Below are 20,308 nucleotides of genomic sequence, written 5' to 3' on the forward strand. Positions count from 1 at the left end.
TGGGTCCTACAGCTCAGGGCAGTCTGTGTTCTGTATAACTGGATAAGGCAGCACTAGCACTGAAGCAAATCCTTAGGCTCAGGGCTGCAAGATCAGGCAATTCCAGGAGCAGTTTATTACTATGCTTTTTTGCCTTTAACTGTTTTTACAGTTTATTATGAGATTTATGTGTGGTGTTTAATCTGGCACTTCTATTCAGTGCTTCATTTGCCTAAGACACAGGTAACACAACTTTCTGTAAAGCACTTAGAGGATTGCTTCAGACACCTTGCAAGTGTGAGGGGCTGGAGAGTTCCAGAGCCCTGTGTTGGTAGCTGAAGACCTCTCAGGCCATGCCATGCTGCTGCATAAAACAACTTCAGCAGAAAACATTGCTGTTTTCCTGTTTAAGTATTCTTCTGCATCCAGGACCAGTTGTATCTGGCTATGGTTTCAGTATATGTATGGCTCCCAAGTACAGCACTGAAAGGATTAAATGGTTGACTGGGCTCTCTAAACTGTAATTGTCTCTCTCTGGTTTTTCTGGAATTCCGTATATTGGAGAAGGTTGCAGACTGTATGATCAGATATTTGCTTCCTTTCCTTACCTACATGGTGATAAAAGGCCAGATATTCATTACTGAGGAGGATACAGTATTTACTCCGGATTTATTCTGGATGCAGATTTCTGCACTTGGTTGGAGTACCATTATTGTATGATGCTGCCATGATTTGATGGCTGTTTGGGATAAATGGCTGAAGGAAAATTCAACAAACGGTATGAATAATCTTTTCTATTGTGACTGTGTACCTCATTTTCCAAGATTTCCTTGGGAATCTGCGTTTTTTTCATCTAGCACCTATCTTTTTATGAAGAGGATGCTTTTTCTTTTGGACTCTGAATGACTTGGAAGACATACAAAAGTCTGGTGTGGCTGTGCACCAAAATTACTCCCTGTTAGAGGCTGTGCATGGCAGGCTTGTTTGCAGAGAGAGTTTTGAGGTTGTCCCCTGAGGGTCACAGGGCTTTACCTTTTTTGGTCCAGCGGATTGCGGCTTTGAACAATTCCTTTCTAAGAGATTGGACACGGGTGAGTTGCGGTGGTCACGTATCTGTGCGGCTGCACACCTGCAGTGCTTCCTGATGAGCTGCCCAGGGAGCCTGGGCACAGCTCTGCTGGCTGGGGACCACAGCTGCCCAGCTGGAGGTGGGTGGTGGCCCAGGTACCTGGAGTGCTGGGAGCTGTGCATGCAGAAGCAAGCCTCAGGGCAGGTATCTCTGCTGTTTGGCCACCATCTGGGAGAGCCACATGTGATGCTTGTTATCATATCTGCCTGCCAGGGGGCTGCTGGAGGGGCTGGGTGCTCCCTGCGTGAGCTGACATTCTGCAGCACCAGGAGTGCTCACCAGATGAACAGAGGTGCTGGAGAGCCTCAGCTCCCAGGGAGACAGCAAGCAGGAGCTGAAAGCTGAAGGGAAACCCCTGCTTTGTACTGGCAGTAAGAAATAGAAGCAATGAGAGTTGCATTCTTCTCACCCAGCAGCTGGAGTTGTAGTAAAGGGATGAGAAGCATCTTCCTCAGTGCTTTCTCTGGAGAAACTGGAAGAAATACCTAAGTCAAATGGATACCTGTAGGGTGTGATGACCAGAAAATTATGTAAGGACTGTGCTTCAGGTTGTGGTGGATCAGACCAGGGAGATTCAGCCTCGTGGGACATGTCACAGTAGAGAGGTCTGGGCTACAGGCAGCCCTTGATGGCTCTTCACACTCTTCATGTAGCAGTTGGTCTCTGATTTATGGCATTGGTGGAAAGATCATTGAATTTGTTGGTGTGGAAATTAGCTGGAGCAAATTGACAGCTAGCTGTAGACTGTGGCCTTCTTTCACAAACAATATAACACAACTCAAGGAGAGCTTTAAGTTAAAGTCCAGCTATTTAATACTGTGTGTTAAATATTAGCTAAAAATGCAAAAAATGGATATTATCTGCAGATTTCAGGCAACTGGAGTTGTTTTCTGTAGAAAATATGTGGTAAGTGTTTATTTTTAAATGTTGACCACTGCTATTAGGTATTTATGACATTGGAAACACAACAGAAGGCTAAAAGCACCACAACAGCCTCAGGTTGGCTCAAATTGGCTGTAACCACAACTGAAGAGGTAGTTTTATCCAACATTAAATGCTGGAAAACATCTCACAGCACTTCTCAGGGATCAAAAGCTTTGCAAAAGTGGTCACCACTACACAAGCAGTGTGAAGGATGCAGAAGCAAAGAAATGTAGGAGTTTCAAGTGGCCAGGATCATTCTAAATAAAGTCTCCTGGGGAGCAAAAACCTTCCTTTCTGTGTTATGTACCTCTGTCCTTGTTCTTTTCTTTTTCCCAGTCCTTCAGCAGGGTGGGGTGAGAAGAGCAATTTTTAGGCAGTGTCTACAGGGTGTTTTTATGAAGCACCAATGTGAGAAAACTCCTGAATTTGACACAGCAGTGGAAGGTGGGGCAGGTTCATGGCTCTGAGGGTAATTCTGAACCCCTCCACCGTAGACCTTGTTTTCTTTGGCTGGAAAGTCTGACAGGGCTGACATATTTATGTACAGAGCTAGTATTTAGCTTGGAATTTTACACTTATGAATGATGAACTAAACAGAACTCATTTATGTTTTTCCTTCCCTCTGTAGCTTTCTTTTTTTTCCTCTTATGTTTTTGAAATGTGAGGTTACGTATTGCAGACAAGTCTCAACATATCCACCCTGTGCTTGACCACCGGAATTAATAAGTAGCCACATTCCTTGATGATTCTATAGGGATTGGAAGCTAGGCAGCCGAGTTTGCTATGCAAGAGAGTTAATAAAAATTTTCATTGCTGGAGGAAAGCTTATATACAGTAGTCTGTTTGTCCTGTATTTCAACCACCTGAGTCAGAGCCAAAAAAGCAATTGTCTACTACATATTTCAAACAGATGCTGAGGGGTAAAAGGAGTGACTAGAATTCTCAGCAATAAAATGCTGGCTCTTTAAGTTCCCTTGAAGGAAGTGAACCTATAAAATTTTTGCTGCTGACTTGTTTGTCCAGTTCTTTGAAGTATTTAACATTAATTTAGTCTGCAAATCATTGCCACCTCAATTTTTCATTGAAGTATCAAAGCCTGCTAAACGCATAACCTTGGAGTGCACAAAAACCCCTGATTCCTTTAGCAGATATATTCATTTAGCTGTTACCCATTTGAAAACTTCCTCCTGACTCTGGTGGCGGGGTGTGCACTAGGTATTTGCAAAGGAAAACTTTTTTGAAGAATTTTTTTTTTCAATGACTATTAATTTCAGTTGCAGTAGGTAAGTGCATTTTAAGTAGTGGTCTTCCAGTGTTTTCTGTTAATAACACCCGTTGTTGCTGTGCATCAGAAACTGAGGTGGAGAGCCAGGATGGTTGTGTTTGATGGTGCAGTGGGGTCTGCAGAATTATTAGAGGTGTAGGTGTTGAGGAGTAGCTGTGCCTGTCCTGTGCCCACCTCAGTGCAGGAGCTGGCTGGGAGCTGTGGTAGCACAGGCTAGTGGTGCCTCAGGCTGCAGCCCTGTCTGCCAGCAGTTCCTGGCCTCTTTGGGCTGTGTCCAGGATTTCTGGAAATAAGAATGAATTGGTGACAATCCCACTCATGCCAAGTGAAGATGGAGTGTTTCCCTTGTCTCAGATATTCCATCTTCCAAGCAGTCAGGCTCAGACCAGCAAAATGTATGCAAGGGTCATTTTTTTGCCTTTTTGGCAAAAAAAAAAGTAGCAGATTGTTCAGTGATGGATACACTGGCAAGTTTCTGAGGATAGCTATTGCTATGAGACCCTGATCATAGCCTCCTCATAGGGGTTTCTTTTTCAGGTTTTTTAAAAAATCTTTTTTCCCCTTTTGACTTCTTCCTTTGAAAGTTAAGTTTCTCATACTCTCCTGGACCTTGTGCCCTGGGGGATAGGGAGGAGAAGACCCCTGATCCCACCTCTGTGGGTTCCAGCAGAGCCATGCCCTGCCTGGCACTGCCCCCGGCAGCACTGCTGGGACCCGGCAGTGGCACAAGCAGAGGACAGCAGCTGTGAGGGGAAGCTTAAAAAATGCCATCAGGCTTAACTTGGAAAAAAATACCAACACAGAGGGTGTCAATTGAAAACCAGCAGGGTGGGAAAGCTGCTGTACTGTAGTGGGAATGCAGCAGCCTCAAGGCCCTTTAAATGATTGGTGACACACTAGAGATATTGTTAAATTACCTTTTTTATTGGTTCTGGAGTCTTATGTCTTAAAAGACTATTCTTTGGAAGAAGTCAAGAGAATCCTTATATTTGGTTTAGATATAAACCTGAGATACAAAACCTGGATTTGGATCTGGACCTGAACTTTTCCAGTGTCTGGAGCTTTTTTTGTTAGGCTGGGATTTTGTTGAGAGACCTCTCTTTGCACGTGCTGGTCTGGAGGACTTGCGTGTAGTGTTAAACTGCAGTACAGCCAAGCTTCATCCAGGGATGTGTTGGTATTTTGGCATGTTTCCCCACCAAACAGGGAAGTAGTGAAGTGTTTCTGTCTCAGGGTTGTTTGAAGATTAAAAGAATAATTTTCTGTTTTGTTTTCAGCACCAAAAATCAAACACGAGGATTTACCAATTAGTAAATTCACTGATTATACTGAAGAGAGGACCAGATAGGGTTTGAGTTATGGTAGTAAACAACAAAAGAAAAGGCTTTTTGCATCTAATTCAACTTTTAAATATTCAGAACTACTTGTCTGTTTGTAGTTGATGAGTATTGTTTCCAGTGTTGAATCCTTCTCATCTCTGTGTTTTCATTGCCCCGTCTTTAAAATCCAGATGGTGGACAAGAGGATTTTAGTTTTGCTGAAAGACTTCAAGATGATTTTGAAGGGAATGTATGTTGCTAGTAGTTTGTAAGAGAACCTGGAGCAAAGGCTTAATGAAGGATTGCTGGTGAAACATTTTAATCCAAACACTCTGGTTAAGACTTTCTCTCCAGCCTGCACGGTCCCATATTTTACATTCACTCCCAGCATGGACTTCCTTTGCTGAATGTCCCATAGGTAAGCCACGAGAGCAAAATATACTACAGGGCCTCATACCAACACTTGGAGTGGGAAACTTTAACTGTCCAGCTTAATTTTTCATGGCTGTAGAACAATAGCCGAGATTGTGTTGTGGGTACAGAGGTGGCCACTGGGACAGCCCCATTAGCCCTGCACAGGCAGCTCTGCCCCCTTCTTGGGCTGGGACCAAGCTGTGGCCCACAGTGCCTGTTTTTTATGGCCCATGGCTGTTTTTCTTCTGTGCTGGAGGGAGATCATCATGGTGACATGTTCCTGCCAAGGGGAGAGGGCTGAGCACAGCCATCGCCCGCGGAGCCGCGTTTTGTATCTGCCTGCTGGGGAGCAGCTGCAGGCAGAGGAAACCAATAGGGATAATGGAGATGGTGAATGGGAAGAGAAGATTTTTTGAACCTGAAAAGGGCTGTTTATGTATCATAACCCCCTTTTCAATGCTGTAAACCCTTTGAAAGCAGCCTCCTCTTTGCTCTGTGCAGCACGAAGGATCCAGGTTGGCTCCTCGGTGACAGCGGCAGCTCAGCGCGGTTTTTGCAGCACTGTGGGGGAATGGGGAAAATTTTGAAAAAAATCTCAACTGGCCAAAAATATTCAACATTTTTCAATTCTGTATTGATACTTGAGCAGCAGGCTGGCATCTACAGAGTGCTGAAATAGCTGTGAATTGGTAATTACAAATTACAGCAGGAGATCAGTTCAGCTTAGTGTTCCCAAAGCCTGAGAGATCAAAAGGTGCTAGTTAGAAAGGTATAAACATCGAGTGTCAGTGAATGTGCCAGGCTGCCTGAAACTTAGTTGCACTCTCCAGTTTGTAGCTGAACTTTTTAAGGGGAAAAATTTGAAAAAAGGGAATGTGGATAACATTTCTATTGAGTCGTGGGTATTGCCAGGAAAATAACAAGGATGTGAAGCAATTGCTGGGGTGCTTGTAGGTTTTTATATTCTTCTCAGTTTCATCCTTTAGTTTACCTAGTAGAGCAGTAATTAAAGGAAGAAAAGCAGTAAGAAGCAGCAGGAGGGCAGGATTTTTCCTGCTTGTTTTTCCTTAATTTTCTATCAAATGCAGAGCAATACAGTTACTTAATTTTTAAGCTGAAAAAGTGCCCCTTTGCTTTTTTCATACCCTTTTCTTCCCAGCTGTCAAGTACAGGAAATGGCAGTGTCAAATGATATATTTGTGTGTCACATTTCAACCCAGTCTGTTACCTCTGGCTCACGTAGACCCAGGTTGGTATCTCCCAGGCTTTTAAGAGCATCAGTAGATAAGGATCAAGATTTTTGAAGCGGGGGATATCAAGAGAAGCAAAGGATTTGTGAGCACGCATAGAGGCCAGGCATCACCTCCAGCTGCTCAAAAGGTCCCTGGAAGAGTGAAGTTAATCATAAGAAGAAATGGTCCAATTTTAAGGTGGCAAAAACCTCCTTTGCTTTTGCCAAGCTCTTATCCAAGGAGAAGGGCAGTCTTTCCTGGAGAGCAACCTGTCTGGGATGTGTCTAGTAAAAATTTGAGATATTTTTCACCACTTTTAAAACCCTTTCACAAATTCCCCAGATTATGGGCAAAATAAGGGTAGTGGCAGATTCCTAATAACTCTCTTTCCCTTCTGCATCAATTATGTGTCTTTGTGAGGCAGAGCTTTGAGTCAGCTCTCCTTCATTTTGCTCTTCTGGTCGCTCCCAGGGGAGACGGTCTCTTGGTAATAGGAGCTACCTCAGTTGAGAAAAGAATACAGTTTTGTTCCCTTCTCGAATGACACATGACTATCAGGCATCTCATGAGTTCTCTGAGTGGGCACATGAATTGAACCTTTTAGGAGTCTGGGTGATTAATGGCCCTGGTGGGTAGGAAGCAGATGCTCGTTTCAGGTCTGGGGGATCTGCCTGGCAGAATTAAAAGCTGCCATGGTGGCAATGCCCTTTTACCCTCCCAAGCTCCCCTGCAAGCGTCACCAGCACTGCTCAGAAAAGGAAGCAAAGTTCACCACAGGGTGGTTTAGGGTTTTTTTTTACTTTTGTTTTTGTTGCTCATGTGTTGTTGTGTGGGTTTTCTTACAGAGCAAGCACAAGAGATGTTTTAATTAGCCATGGTAGAATTGTTTTTGGCTTTATATGATTCTGTTTATTAAGGATCCTGGGCACACTGACATGGCTGTGATCCTTGTGTCTCAACCTGGCTGCTGAGGCAGTCTGTAGTGCTGCCGGTGTCTGTGGATAGGGCTGGATCCTGGTGCCAGTGTCAAGTGGGGATTTTTTCCTAATATGGACAGTAGTCCACAAGAGACTGGACGAAGTCCATCAAGCTAACGTCGCCAAGAGCCAGTAGAAAGTTTGGCTGTGCTCTACTTGGACCAACCCTGAGCTAGAGACCAGAAGGTAAAAGGCTTTTTCACACCCTCACTTGACATCTCATGGCCAGTGTTGATGTACTGAAGGCACAGCCCCAAGGATGCTGACAGGAGGTGTTGCCTGCTCACCACTTCCCTCTGCAAATAGCTCTACAGTCGTGGCTTTTGCAAAGTGAAGCTGTTTTGTTTTGCTTTGCTTTGTTTTGTTTTCCTCCAGAGAAAGCTCAGAGAAGGAGCAGAGCAGGCACTGGCATGCCTGTCTAAACCCCTTCCTTTTCTAATTTTTTGGAACATACTCCTCTGTTTACCTTCTGGCCTAATACTGATGCAGTGCAAGTGTTTCCACTCACAAAACTTCCACTTGTCCTAATTTTGACAATGTGAAAGTTCTGTATATTAATTCTTATCTGATTTTTCAGTGGATTGCACAGCCAGTGCTTTAAATGGGCACTGGCAGCCCTTTCCTGGTCAGCAGGAAACAAACTAAGTTTGTTTCTAAGGAAAATATGTGAAGCAAAGGGGAGGGGTTTGTTGGTTTGTGTTGGTTTTGTTTTTTTGGGTTTTTTTTTTAACATCTTGATGTTCTGTATTAGGCATAGACTGTTTTTAAACATGAGCATGTGTTTCTTTTCTTTGATGTTTTTCACGAAGAAGATTCTGTCTTCCACTTCTAACAAAAGGCTCATGTTCCTTTTAGGTTGTTTTATTCTGCTAATGATACTGCTTACTCAGATAAATAGGTACGTGTGTGTACATTTAAAATGTAACATTCCCCTTCAGCACACCATGGATAACTGATCGTCTGTAGTGATCTCCTGTGCCAGAATTTTCATGTTTTGAAATTAAAATGGATTCTCCTTATCTTCTCATAGCCCCTTTGATCCACTGCCTGTGGGTGCATAGGGGCACTAACGACAGAGGATGGGGAAGCTTCAGCTTTGCGTGGCATCATTAGCTCCACAGCATCAGCAGCATCCCTGTGAGGAGCTGGCCGTGCTCCCGGTGTGCCAGGAGAGCAACCTGCTTCCCTACACCTCCCCTGTGCTTGCTGCCAGCTGGGATTCTCCCCCTGGAAGGGTCCTGTGTGTTCTGCCAGGTGTTTCTGCCTTGCTCTTCCCTTCTCCTGACCCTGTCAGTGTCTCGGCAGTGGGAATTCCCTGAAAGCAGTGGTACCTGCTTTCCAGGTCTTTGCCTCCCTCCAGGTAGCACGTAACTCCAAGGGCTAAACTTGGAGATTAGACCTGAGTTCACCTGTGCTGAGAGTTTGTCTGTTTGGTTTTTTCCCCTTTAGTTATTAATTCACTGCAAAGTTTGTGATTTGTATCCGGGCACAACTAAATAACTTGAACCTCTCTGCCAGGACTTTGCATGCAAGTACTGTCAAAACTGTTCTCAGTGATGAGTCAGTTCCCTTTTTTTCCCTCTTTTTTCTTTTATTTTAATGACGAGTATGCAGTTAGTGTACCCATTAGAGCGTGCTGAGGGATGGCATGGAAATGAGGATACACATGTGTATGTATCAGATGCTGAAGAGCAGCATTCGTGTTATAAATATAGCTCGGCTGTGTTCCTTCTTACATTTCAATTTTATAATCCGTTCCAGAAGATTTGGACAGAAATACTGTAGTGTAAGAGAGCATTAGTTTCTGGTTTCTTCAAATAATAATTCTTAGTAGAGAAACTAGTAAATAAAGCTCTGAAGGTAGGCAGGATGACATCTTACCTAGTTCTAGGAATTGGACTTGGGGTATAGATTTACGCAAGGTAAAATAAAGGACAAGTGGAAGCAGGAGCAAAACTGTATGTTTTATTTTTTTAGTTTATTGCTAAAATGTATGAATAGTCCTTTTTTGTTTGTTTTATTGGTGTGATTATATATGATCTATCTTTACATGTATACTTTTTAGACCTGGTGGGCCCACTGTGATTAAATGTTTGCTTTGAATACGTGTCCAGCGTGTTAACTTTTCACAGTGGAAAGTTGTTAAATTCATTTTCATACAAGGGGGAGGGGGGAAAGAAAAAAGGGGGGGAGAAAAAAAAAAAGAGATTGTTAAATGTATGGAAACCCTTATTGGCTGAATTATATAACTGAATTCATTCAACATGCTCGGTGTGTCTTGTTCTCCTTTCAGTATTGCCACTCTGTTCATCACCCCTTTTAGTGCTTTAGGCATATGGTGTGCAGTACATCCAGGGAAGTGTCAACAATATGGCATATGTTATACATACTGATCTTGATACACCGTAGAAAATAATGGGCCTAACTTTAAAAGGCACGGTGCTAAGAATAGAGCGTGCTGCAACATGCAGACAGTGAATCCGCCATGAATGTCATGTTTGAAGACAAAAAGAGCTGTATTTTTCATTACTTTTGTGGCTTGGTTTGTATCTTGGCGTTGCTGCAGCTCAGAAAATGACGGTGAGATGAGTGCAGGCGGGATCTTCACCCGCCTGATGCTGGAATTCCAGGCTCTGTGGAGACTTGGGGGTCGGCTTGCACAGGGGTCAGCGCGGGCAGGAGGGAGCAGGGAAGGCAGGGAGCTGTGGGACGAGCCCACCAGTGCTCCAGGGCTGCCCCTGTGAGCCAGGATGGGCCCAGCAGGGGCTGTGCTGCCGACATCCCTCCACGGGAAGAGGGATGGGGACGGGGGATGTCCGGACGCGCTTCCAGGAGTCATTAGAGGGTCGCATTAGCTCACCACTTAGCTCTGTCTCCACGCTGTAAATGAGCCTGCACAAGCAGATTGCAACGTTTACATTAAAACCACACTGGTGGAAATGAGTCTTTCCAAAGGCTCTTCCAAGGATCTGCCCATTAGGATCTGACTGCGAGATCAGGGCTCTCATCTGGGTTCACAGCAGTAAAATGAAGATGAAACGCTCTGTTTCTCATTTCTGGATCCTGGACTTACTCAGCTCCCCATTTCACAGGGAATCTTTCGTCCCAGGAACGCTCATTTCTAAATTAGAAAAAAATTTAAACAGGGTCCTTTAGAACACTCATCCTGAAAATTGTTCAGGGAATTTCATCTTCAAAATAAATGATTCATACCATCGTATAGGTGCATGTATATCTGTATGTCTGCATTACTGTTTATTGTGCTGCACTGGCCTGGCTCAGGAGCTGTAGCATCTGAAGTGCAGAGAAGCAGTGACTGGAGAAAGGAATATCTTCTTTCCAACAAAGACCAAATATTTGTCTGTTGTCTCTCTGGCCGTTGTAGAGGTTCTTGATATCCGCAGAACTGAGCAGATCACCACACGGATAAAACAGCGCAACAAAATATTTATTTTTAAGCTTTGTTGAATGCTGAATGTTTGGTGCAAGTTTATGAGGGTTAAACATTAATAGCAGATGTTGTTAATGAATAGAAGGCTTGAGCCAGCTTCTGAGACCTTTGAGTTAGTACATGAATTTTCTGGTTGATGACAATACTTGTAACATGCCTAATTATGAAGTAGTGTTCTAATCAAGCCTTGAATAACTGAAGAATTTCCCCTCCTCTTTTGCGGTTATTTCAGTGGCACACACAGAGATCGCTTCAGTGCCTGTGCTTATTCTTAGTGATTTTTCTTTTCTTAGAACATTCATTGAGGTTTTTCCCCGAGAAGCGTTCCCGCTGAACGTCGGCGCGCGCAGGCACAGAGGGTGACACGTGCACGGCGTGTCCCCTCCGCCCCGGCCCCACCAGCAGCTGAACTGGTGCCAGCCTCTGAAGTTGTTGTCCCAGTTTGTCACACTTCCAGGTGAAGTACGTGAAAGTGATTATAGGTAATAAATATCTCTTTTTTTTTAACTTATTGCAGAGGCAGTTTTTCCCCTGTTAATGAGGGTAATTTGACTTGGTTGAAGGATTGCAGTTCTTAAGAATTAATGCAGCAATCCAATTCAAAGATTTAAAGAGATCTAAGATTTTTCACAGGTCGTGTGCTAGTGAATGTGCTCCTATCACATAGCAGCTAATGGACTTGAACAACAGTCTGTCATTTACTGTTACCTCAGTGTATAGCAGCTTTGCCCTTGATAGCGAGTATACTTTCCCAGCAGTGCAGGTTATTTAGTAGTGCCGTGTATTTGTAACACTTTTAAGAGACAGTATCCGATTTCTAACAGCCCTAATTACTGGATAAAGCGAGGTTACCTTTCTGACTTTCTTAATTATGTGTTTGGATCCTAATCTGTGTGAGCCTAAAGTGGTTTAGGCTCTAATAGCTGACTCCTCTTTTTTTTTTTTTTTAATTTATCTCTGTGCATACACATCTATAAAATAATTTCTGTGTTGCGTTTTCCCTGTATCAATGCTCAAAGGTTAATTCTGCAAATACCAAAGTGTTAGGCACTAGTCTCCATAAGGTCACCTTGTTTTTAGGGATGCATTATTACCTTTTAACAGTGTTTTGTAATGACTTATTTGGAAATGCTCTAATTTCTTGATCCTATTATGTTCCTGGATATGAAAAATCCTATTGTAAGGTAATTAGAAAGATTCTCTTCTATTTAAATGTGTGTTCTCTAGACAGTGTCACTCTATACTCTGCACACAAGAACCTTTGTTCCTTAATTAGAAAAAGGACTGGAGCTCATTAATTGTGGGTACAAAGTGATGTCTGCTCAAATGGAGAAGCAATAATACAGTTTAAATAATGATTGATCCTACATTTTAAGTCTAACACTATTTTGTACTGATAGTGATGAATAAGCAACATATAATGCAGGTTGCAAAGCAATGTGTGAAGATTTTTATTGAAAAATCTCTTTTTGCAAGGATAAACCTGTGTCGGGCACAATAAATAAAGGATGGATGGTACATACACGGCGTCTGCCGTTTAGGAAAGTCAGCATTTGTCAACAGAGCACTGTAGCAATAGCTGAGATATTGGAGTTCACTCCACCCCATACTTTAGAAAATGAAATAATTGTGAGAGCTGTGCAGTCAAAAGCAGTTTGGATCTTGGCCTTACAGAGCTATTATTGTGATGAAAAGAATATTTTAATTACTGCTCACAAAAAGGATGAGTTATAAATGTTTGAGTATTACGCAGGGTGTTTTCTTTTGGACACAACTGTACTTTGTTCCCTGAATTTCACCATCTCCCTGCTGTCCCCTTGGGAGGAAAAAGATGAACTTGTGAAGTTCAACCCAAGACCCTTCACCAAAAGGCTTTGGTTTATGTGGTGGCTAGAGAAACAGGGTGGGCTGAGATGTGCGCTGCAGGGTGAGCTCCCAGCAATGGCCCTTCCCAAAAATCAGGAGTGTGTTGTGCTGAGCTTGGCAGTCCTGCTGCCAAGGTGGGATGCCAGGATGGTGCCTGTGTTTGGAGTTTGGGTCTTGTCAGCTGAGGCTGGGCTGGGCAGAGACAATGGTTGAGGATGATGTCCCTGTGGCTCCCCAGCCCAGCTCCATCCCCTCCACCAACCCAGCAGTGCCCCTTCCTCTCCTTGCCCTGCCTTGTGTCAAAGACTTAAGAAAGAGAAAGCCTGTCTATTTTTTCTAACCCTAATGAAAACCTGCATTAACAGGCAAAGCTTTCCCATGTGAAGAACAGGAAAGTTGGAAGATGAGGCTTGATTTCCTGCTGTATTTCACAAATCAAAATGGTTAATGCTAGACCAGGGTGTATATTTCACTCAAAGCATATTGGTGTGGAAAGAACCCCAAGAAATGTGGGGTTTCTTGGTATCCTTCTCTGCTGTATTCCTCTTGGTGGGAAAGAAAAATAGTTTTTAAAAGATAAAAAACCTGTTCTTCAATTGACTATGCAAAAATCTTATTGCAGTATTTATTCCAAACCTGCACACATAATGTTCAGTGAAGGAGAAAACAGCAAAAAACAGTTGTTGATGGACTTAGGCGAGAACTGGATTAAATAAGCATTAGTCTACTGAAGCTGATTACAGGAATATGAAAATGCAGTATCTTAATGGTACATATTTTCATGTGGCAGCTCAGTTGCCTTTCATTTTGCAGCTAATATGTCTATTCTTATGAGTCATTTACTTCTTTAATTACCTTTTGCAGGCAAGGCACCATGGTATATTAATGTGAATGATTTTTACTGCCAGTTTATCATACAATGCCCCAGAAGTTGAAAGGCGTAATTGACTTGGAAGAGCAGCTCATGAAGGAAACAATATTTAGTTGACAGTTTTCCTTGTACTCTCTGTTGACGTTTATGAGTTTACACTATGCTAAAGGAGTAATAAACACAATTTTCTTTCAATAACAGGAAAGAGTCGCTTTTAAAATACATTTGTGGAAAACAGATTTGTTCATTTCTTGAATAATATAAAATAATGCGTTTTCAGTGATGAGATGTATATAAGACTGTCAATTGAATTAAACCTCGGAAGGTGCCTTTATAACCTGCCTTAGAGCGTTAAAAGATATTAGGGTGCATATGAATCAAATCAGTTCGATGAATATTTAAATTATACACAGATTTGGATAAATCATATTCAGATCTGCATGTTTGATTATTTGCTGGCCTTCTCTTGCCATGAAGGGTGAAAGTTTGGAGTGGGAATATGAGGGACAGAGGCTCTGTTTCTGTAGATGGAGGAACTCTCATCAGAAAGCTCCTGATAAACCCCGATTAGAGGATTATTGCAGAAACTTTCTATAACTTTCCTAGAGCCAGAGGCTTGAGGAAGGTTTAAAATCAGCTTTGCAATCCGTCAAAGTCCATTTTCTCCTGGAATGCTACTTTTATTGAAATGACCTTGTCAAATCGCAAATTCTTTTTCCCAGGCATCCCCAGGACCGTGTGCAGGTATGATTAATCATCCCATCCCGCTTTAATTAATTTAAAGGCGCCCATGGCCGGGGCGGGAGGAGACGCTGGCTGGCGAGGGCAGCGCTTCCCCGCTCGGCTCGCAGGGAGTTAAACTTTTCACAGTTTTCCCGATTGTTTGCAGTTCAGCCCTCTGCAACATAATGAAAGTTTTCGAGCCATCTGTTGTTAAGCTGGCGGTGAGCAAGGCCAGTATATCCAAACAAAGTGCTGGCCTGCTGTAAACTGAACCTGTCAGTTTAGCATAGCTGTGCTGACCTCCCCGGGCGCGGGGCAGCGGGTACCAGGCACTGGCTGCCTGCTCAGCTTCCAGGGGAACTTCTTGGGGGGACCGTGTTTACTTTTTCCACTTAGCGTTCCTCCCACAGGCTTGGACTAGTTTATACTAAATCTTTAAATTGACTCTGTTCTATTTTTTTTTTCCACCCCCCTATTCTGAACTTTCTCCTTTTTTCTTAATCTTTTGGGCCGTGCAGAAAAAAAAAAAAAATCTATTAAAACCCCACAGTGGCTGGAATTAGAGCTTTTAAGGAGGTGATGGGCGAGGGGGTGGACGACACAGGACAACAACTTCTGTGATTCTATAACTCTGTGTGTGCATGTGTGCCGGCGAGATTCTCTCTCAAAAGAAAGAGGCATGTTCCCAAGTATCCCAGCTTGCTTTCCAGCTCCTATTGTTCCCTTTGTTCTGTATTATTTAAGATCAGTTACTCATTTGCTTCAGAGGATTGGGAATAGCAGGCAAGGTAGAGCAGAGCAGCCAGCATCTATTGTCTTCCTGGGAGCCACAGTTTGCATCCAGAGTGGCTGGAGCAGCCTCCCCTCCTGCTTCTGTTTGCTTCTGTTCAAGGGGTTGATAGCCCCAGCGAAAAGTACTAGAGAATTTGAAACTTTTGAGTGCAATTGCCAAGATCAGACTGGAAATGCCCTTTATTTGTAGGACTGTGTGGCAGGGAATTGCTTTCCTTTCTCGTTCGTATGAAATATGTGTTAGTTTGCCTCATCTCCTCTGCCTCAGTGTATTTGTGCTTTTTCCAGTCTTCTGTCTCAGACTGCCTTCCCTTTTTCCTTGTTCCATAAATGTTATTTTAATTATTCCTTTTTGTCTGGGATACAACACATGTCTTTTCTCAGCTGGTGTTCACTCGACACAAGTGATTTTAACTGTTTTTTAGGATTGGCAACAAAACTTGAAGTTCCTGTGCCAGGAAAGTGACTATTTGGTATTACCTGTTTGCAGTGTTTGTTTTTTGGACTAGACCTACAGTAAATACCTTTATGCTACCGTTGCTGCCAAATTCAGTCTTTGCTTTCTACACTTGTGCTGTACCTGCTCACTGGTCTTTGGCTGGTTTCAAGTGTGTTTTACTTACCTCATGATTCTTGGAAAGCAAACCTGATCGTCAGTGACCCCGAATGCTGCAGTTCTCAGTCAGGAGGAGTTTTGCCTGAGGAGGAGCTGCTGAATTTGTGCCGTGTGTGAAACCAAACTGTGCCTTTGTGAAAGTGCGTCATATCTTAGAAGTGTGGTGCAAATGCACTGGAAGCTCTGGAAAAGCAGTAAAAGCTCTAGAAAAGCAGTCAAAGTACTTGCCCTTTCCAGAAGACCCTTCCAAGGACTTGTGCCAGTGCCCACCAGAGGGTAGGAGTGCCCAGGGGATGAGGGGAAGGAATATGACAGTGGTGAGAAACACTCAATTTTAAATTAAAATGACTGCACTTACGAGGAAACCCCATCCAGCTCTAATCTGTTTGTAAGGTGACTGACACATAAAGTGCTTTTTGTTTTAAGGTAGAGGGAAATGCATTCAGGATAGAGTTTCTGGTATAAATGTCAGGTGCAACGCAGTGCATGCTCACTCAAAAAGTCAAGCAGATAACCTTGGCATTTAGGGACATTGCCTTGTATAAAACGAAATTGTATTTTGTTTTTAAAAAGGAGGACTACATTAAGAGGTCACCTATTAGCTGTGTTTTTGCTAGCTGTCTGAAACTCAGCTCTACTGTCTATTAAACTCAAACCACTATGTAAACATTCCTGTGTTGTTCCTGGTCTCTACAATGGCCAAGGGGATCAGGTTTCACCTGCCTGCACATCTTCAAGCAATTAAAGCAATTAGCTTGAAGCCATTTCACATTCAAGGTCTACTGTGACATTCAAGTCCAGAAGAAGTCTAGGGGAAAAGGAAAAAGAAGAGTATAAAAGGCCGCTGTGCAGCACATGCACACAAATAACCTGTGAGGGGGTTTTGGACTTTGCAACAACTTCCAAATGCGGTCAGGAGGCTTCACAGCAGGCAGGCAAAGTTGCTGCTGAGAAAGGGAAAAGATAAAGAAAAAACACCTAATGATCCTTTAAATTATTCCCGAGTTTTGCACTGGGAAGGGAGGGGGAGGAGAGAGAAATAGCAACATGATTTGGAACGATATTTGTGTGAAATAATACGGCGTTGGCCTTATTTACTGATATTTCTCCTGGCATGGACATCATATTTTTCTTCTCATTTAGGTGGGGATTTATATTTGGTGTTTACATTGTAAAACTACACTCACTCTGGCTAATGTATCCCTTACAATGACATTCAGCTCAGAGTTTAGTGATTCCAGCAGTAAGTCTTGAAAGCTGCTATTTTTTAAAAGGTTGGAGCAGATTAGTGGTGACCTTAAAAGATTAAACTAGTACAGTTTAAAGATAAATAATCAGCCTTTAGCACATTAGATAGCTACATAAGCATGACAGAAGGTGACTTTCTTACAACAGTTTCAGAATCCAGGCAGCATTTTTACATTTGAAATTTGACTAAGGCAGGGAACAGTGGTTTGCAGAAAGCAAGACATAAACTGATTGCACTACTTCAAATTGGTTAATACAGTTTTAAATCCACAGTTTTCCTGTTGGTTTTATTATTGAGAAGAGGCTAATTTTAAAAGCTGTGCCTGCTGCAAAAGAAGATCTTGCTTTGCCGTCCCGGAGGGTGTTCTTAATCAGAAATAACCGCAGGCTAAATTATAATGTGGAATCCTGCTGCCCTTTAACCTAACACTGCTGCTCGTTCAGTGTTTGTTAACAAATAGCTCTAAGTACAAAATTGTTTGAGAATTACTTTTTCATTATATTTGCTGACTTCAATTAGAATAAGAAGCTTATTTGGGGAAGAAAAATTAAAAATGTATGGGTTTCTAGAGAAAGTTTCAGCAATTGTTTCCCGGCAAGTGTCGCCTTCGGAACATAACTGTGGACTCCGTGGCACACGTAATTCAATTTAAATAAAATTACCTTCTGAACGAATATTTCTGCACTGGTGGCAGAGGCAGAGCTCAGGAGCATCCCAAGACTCACCCCTTGTAAAGACGAACAGGCTAAAATGGTGGCAGGGGCTCAGGCCAGGGCTGCTTTTGCACCTTGCAGGGGGATGTAATTCCTGAGGAAGAGGCACCAATTCCCCATCCCTGTAGTGTTGGGGAGGGCTAAGATGTAGATGCGAGTGGCACAGTGTCCTATTTTTACTTCACTTTGAATAACACGTAATTGAAACGTACAGTTGGCAAATTAATTGGTGAGTTGAAGGTAAGAACTGCTGAGTTAGTAGAGACAGCACCAGCCCTGTTCTTTTTTTCCCCTTAAGTTTACATGCTGGAGCGGAAACGCCGCGGTGCTCAGAAAGGAGGTGATGCCTCTGTAAAGCAGATCTTTCCAATTTTATTTTTTTTTCTAGCTTAGTCTTCTGTTTCTATGATCTGCCTTTTGAACTGTTTTTGTGGCTGATCAGTTCCACCTAATATGTCTCTTGATTTCTGCTATTGTAATACTCAGACGACATGCTGTTCTCTTCATTTTTATAAGCTTTAGATGCTCCTGCCTGTCATACTCTGGCGGTTTATCTTCAGCGTCTGGATTTGCTTTCAGACTTGCATGTCTATCAAGCTGCTGTTGCTTTGAATGTGAGATCAAAAGAAGATGAATTCCAGTAAAAAATTTCCTTGTATGAAGAAAAGATTGGGGGCCTATGTAAACATCCCACTGACAGCTCCCAATGAGTTATTTTAGCAGAGCATTAGCACCCAGAATGACAGACAGTCCAAGACTACATGCTAAATAACAAATCAGTCCTTCAGTGGCAGCAGCACGTTGCCACAACAGCAATACATTTTCTAAAGGAATCCTGTTCCTCTTTTTTATTGAATATGGCTGTTCGACTGCTCATCTCTTCACGAGCTGCCTTTGAGTGCCAGCCCCAGTTTACTTTTTCTTGACAATATCTGTGTCATGTCACCAATATGACAGCAGACAGGGCTTTGATAATTGGGTGGGGAGACGGTTAGTTAGTCATCTCCAGTTAAATAGGTAGTTTGTTTTAGGGAGGGGAAGGAGACAGCGAAGGAGGGGTGGCATCTGCTGGAATGCTGAAGTTACACTTTCGGAGATGCTGAATGCAAGTCCCTGCACCCAAGACAAGCTGTGTTTTTTGGGCGGTTGTTTATATTTCAGTTCACACAGAGAAAACAGCTCTGCAGCCCGGCCAGCCTCCCGAGCCGGTTTCCAGAGCAAGTCACAGCACTGTCGAGGGTAGGAACGTCAAGCTTGGCTGGACTTCCGTGCAAATCCGCATTTGCCTAGATACAGAAGCGAGGTGTGCTTCTGCCTGCTGTTTGGTCTATTTGGGGACGTAATTAGTTCTGCTGTTTCTGCTCACAGATAGGGGGGTTTAATAGTGTAGTCACTAGATTTTTATGCCGGGTGTAGTGCTAAGCCAAACTTTGAGATTACCTGTGAGCTCCAGCTGATCTCACCGCTTCGCAAGGGAAGAATTAGGGAAGGAATGCTTTGCGGTTTCTTTGTCATTTAGTAAAAGCAGAGGTTGCTACTGTGGAGGCAGAGCCCGGTGGCTGCCGCGAAGGGCAGTGCTCCAGCGTCTCCCTCCAGCCTGTGCTCCGACTGCACGGCACTTCCTGTTTATTCAAACATCTTTTTACCATTCTTCAGCCCCCGCTTCACAGAAACAGCCAGAAACATCTCCAGCGCGAAGACGGAAATCTAAAGGCAGACAGTAAGAGCTCACTCTGTTAAACTCTTCATTTTCTCTGCGAGCGCTCAGAGGAAAGGAGCGTGCAGGCAGGGCTGAACTTTTAACGCGCTGTCTTGCGCAGGCAGCTTGGAGCATAGGAAAGGGGAATTGCTTTGGTTTGATGCAAAAGCAGCCAGTTCAGGTTGTTTGTGGCAGTGTTGACAAGTGTGGGGTTTTTGGCACAGCTCTGGGGGACTGTGGCAAGGGCCGAGCCCTCTTTTGGGGTGCCCGTCACCTTGCGGTGCTGCCCCTCTGGCAAGGGAGCAGCCGTGTGCCACCATCCCTGCTGCTCGCCGGGTGCTGCAGCTTCTCTTTGCACAACTGCCAAAAATACCTAAACGACAAATCCCCCCAAGAAAAGGAAATGTTGCTGCTGCTCTGGGCAGCAAAAGTGGCGCAAACCCACCGAATGGCTTTTTTGTTTTCCACAAATTGTTTGCATCGTGGCTCTGGCACCGCATGCTAACCAGCCTCGCTAATATTTGTACCAATTTCATGCTAATAAAAATCAGGCTGCTGAGACAAGCATGGCTATTATCTCATTCATATGACTATTGTTTAGACCTGTGGTACTACAAAAGGAAAGGGAAAGCGTGCTCACGCCGGGTAATGGTTGTTAACTTCTCACGTGAGGGATTTTCTCTGCAGTTTTTCAGTATTAATGATTGTTGTATGAATGGTCTTCAGGGGTTGTTGGAAGATAGTGTAGATCCTCTGGGTAATCCATGTCACAACACGGATGCTGGATTTTTCCCCCTCTGTTCAAGTGACTTAAAAAACTGCTTGATATTTCTACCCCCCTGCAAAAGTCCACTGAAATAGCAGGTAACTTTTTTTTTTGGCAAGCATTCGTGGTGCTCATATAGAGAAAATGGAAAATATGCTGCCTGCCCTATGGAGAAAACCCATCCTCCTTGAGGCTTTTCCTGCCTCTCCAAGATCCAAATACACTTTAAAATTTTAAACTGTAAACCCCCATCTTCCTAGAAAAGAGAGCGAGAGAGAGAGAAATCAAGCTGTGTGTTCAGCC

General features: G+C 43.3%; 1 protein-coding gene across 2 annotated transcripts in view; it reads left to right on the top strand.

Moving 5' to 3' along the window:
* FOXP1 (forkhead box P1) overlaps positions 1–20,308 on the top strand; it is a 376,461-nt gene that overhangs the window by 234,202 nt on the left and 121,951 nt on the right. The window contains exon 1 of one of the 2 annotated variants that reach the window (XM_041425694.1): positions 19,214–19,260. The exons of the other annotated variant lie outside the window; for it this stretch is intronic. The gene's annotated coding sequence lies outside the window, so the exon portion shown is untranslated. Of the gene's footprint in view, positions 1–19,213; positions 19,261–20,308 lie in introns of those variants that run through there. 2 annotated transcript variants of the gene reach the window in all.

The sequence above is a fragment of the Onychostruthus taczanowskii genome, unplaced genomic scaffold (genome assembly GCF_017590055.1).
Source record: "Onychostruthus taczanowskii isolate IOZ18803 unplaced genomic scaffold, ASM1759005v1 scaffold9, whole genome shotgun sequence".
Classification (NCBI taxonomy): Eukaryota; Metazoa; Chordata; class Aves; order Passeriformes; family Passeridae; genus Onychostruthus; species Onychostruthus taczanowskii.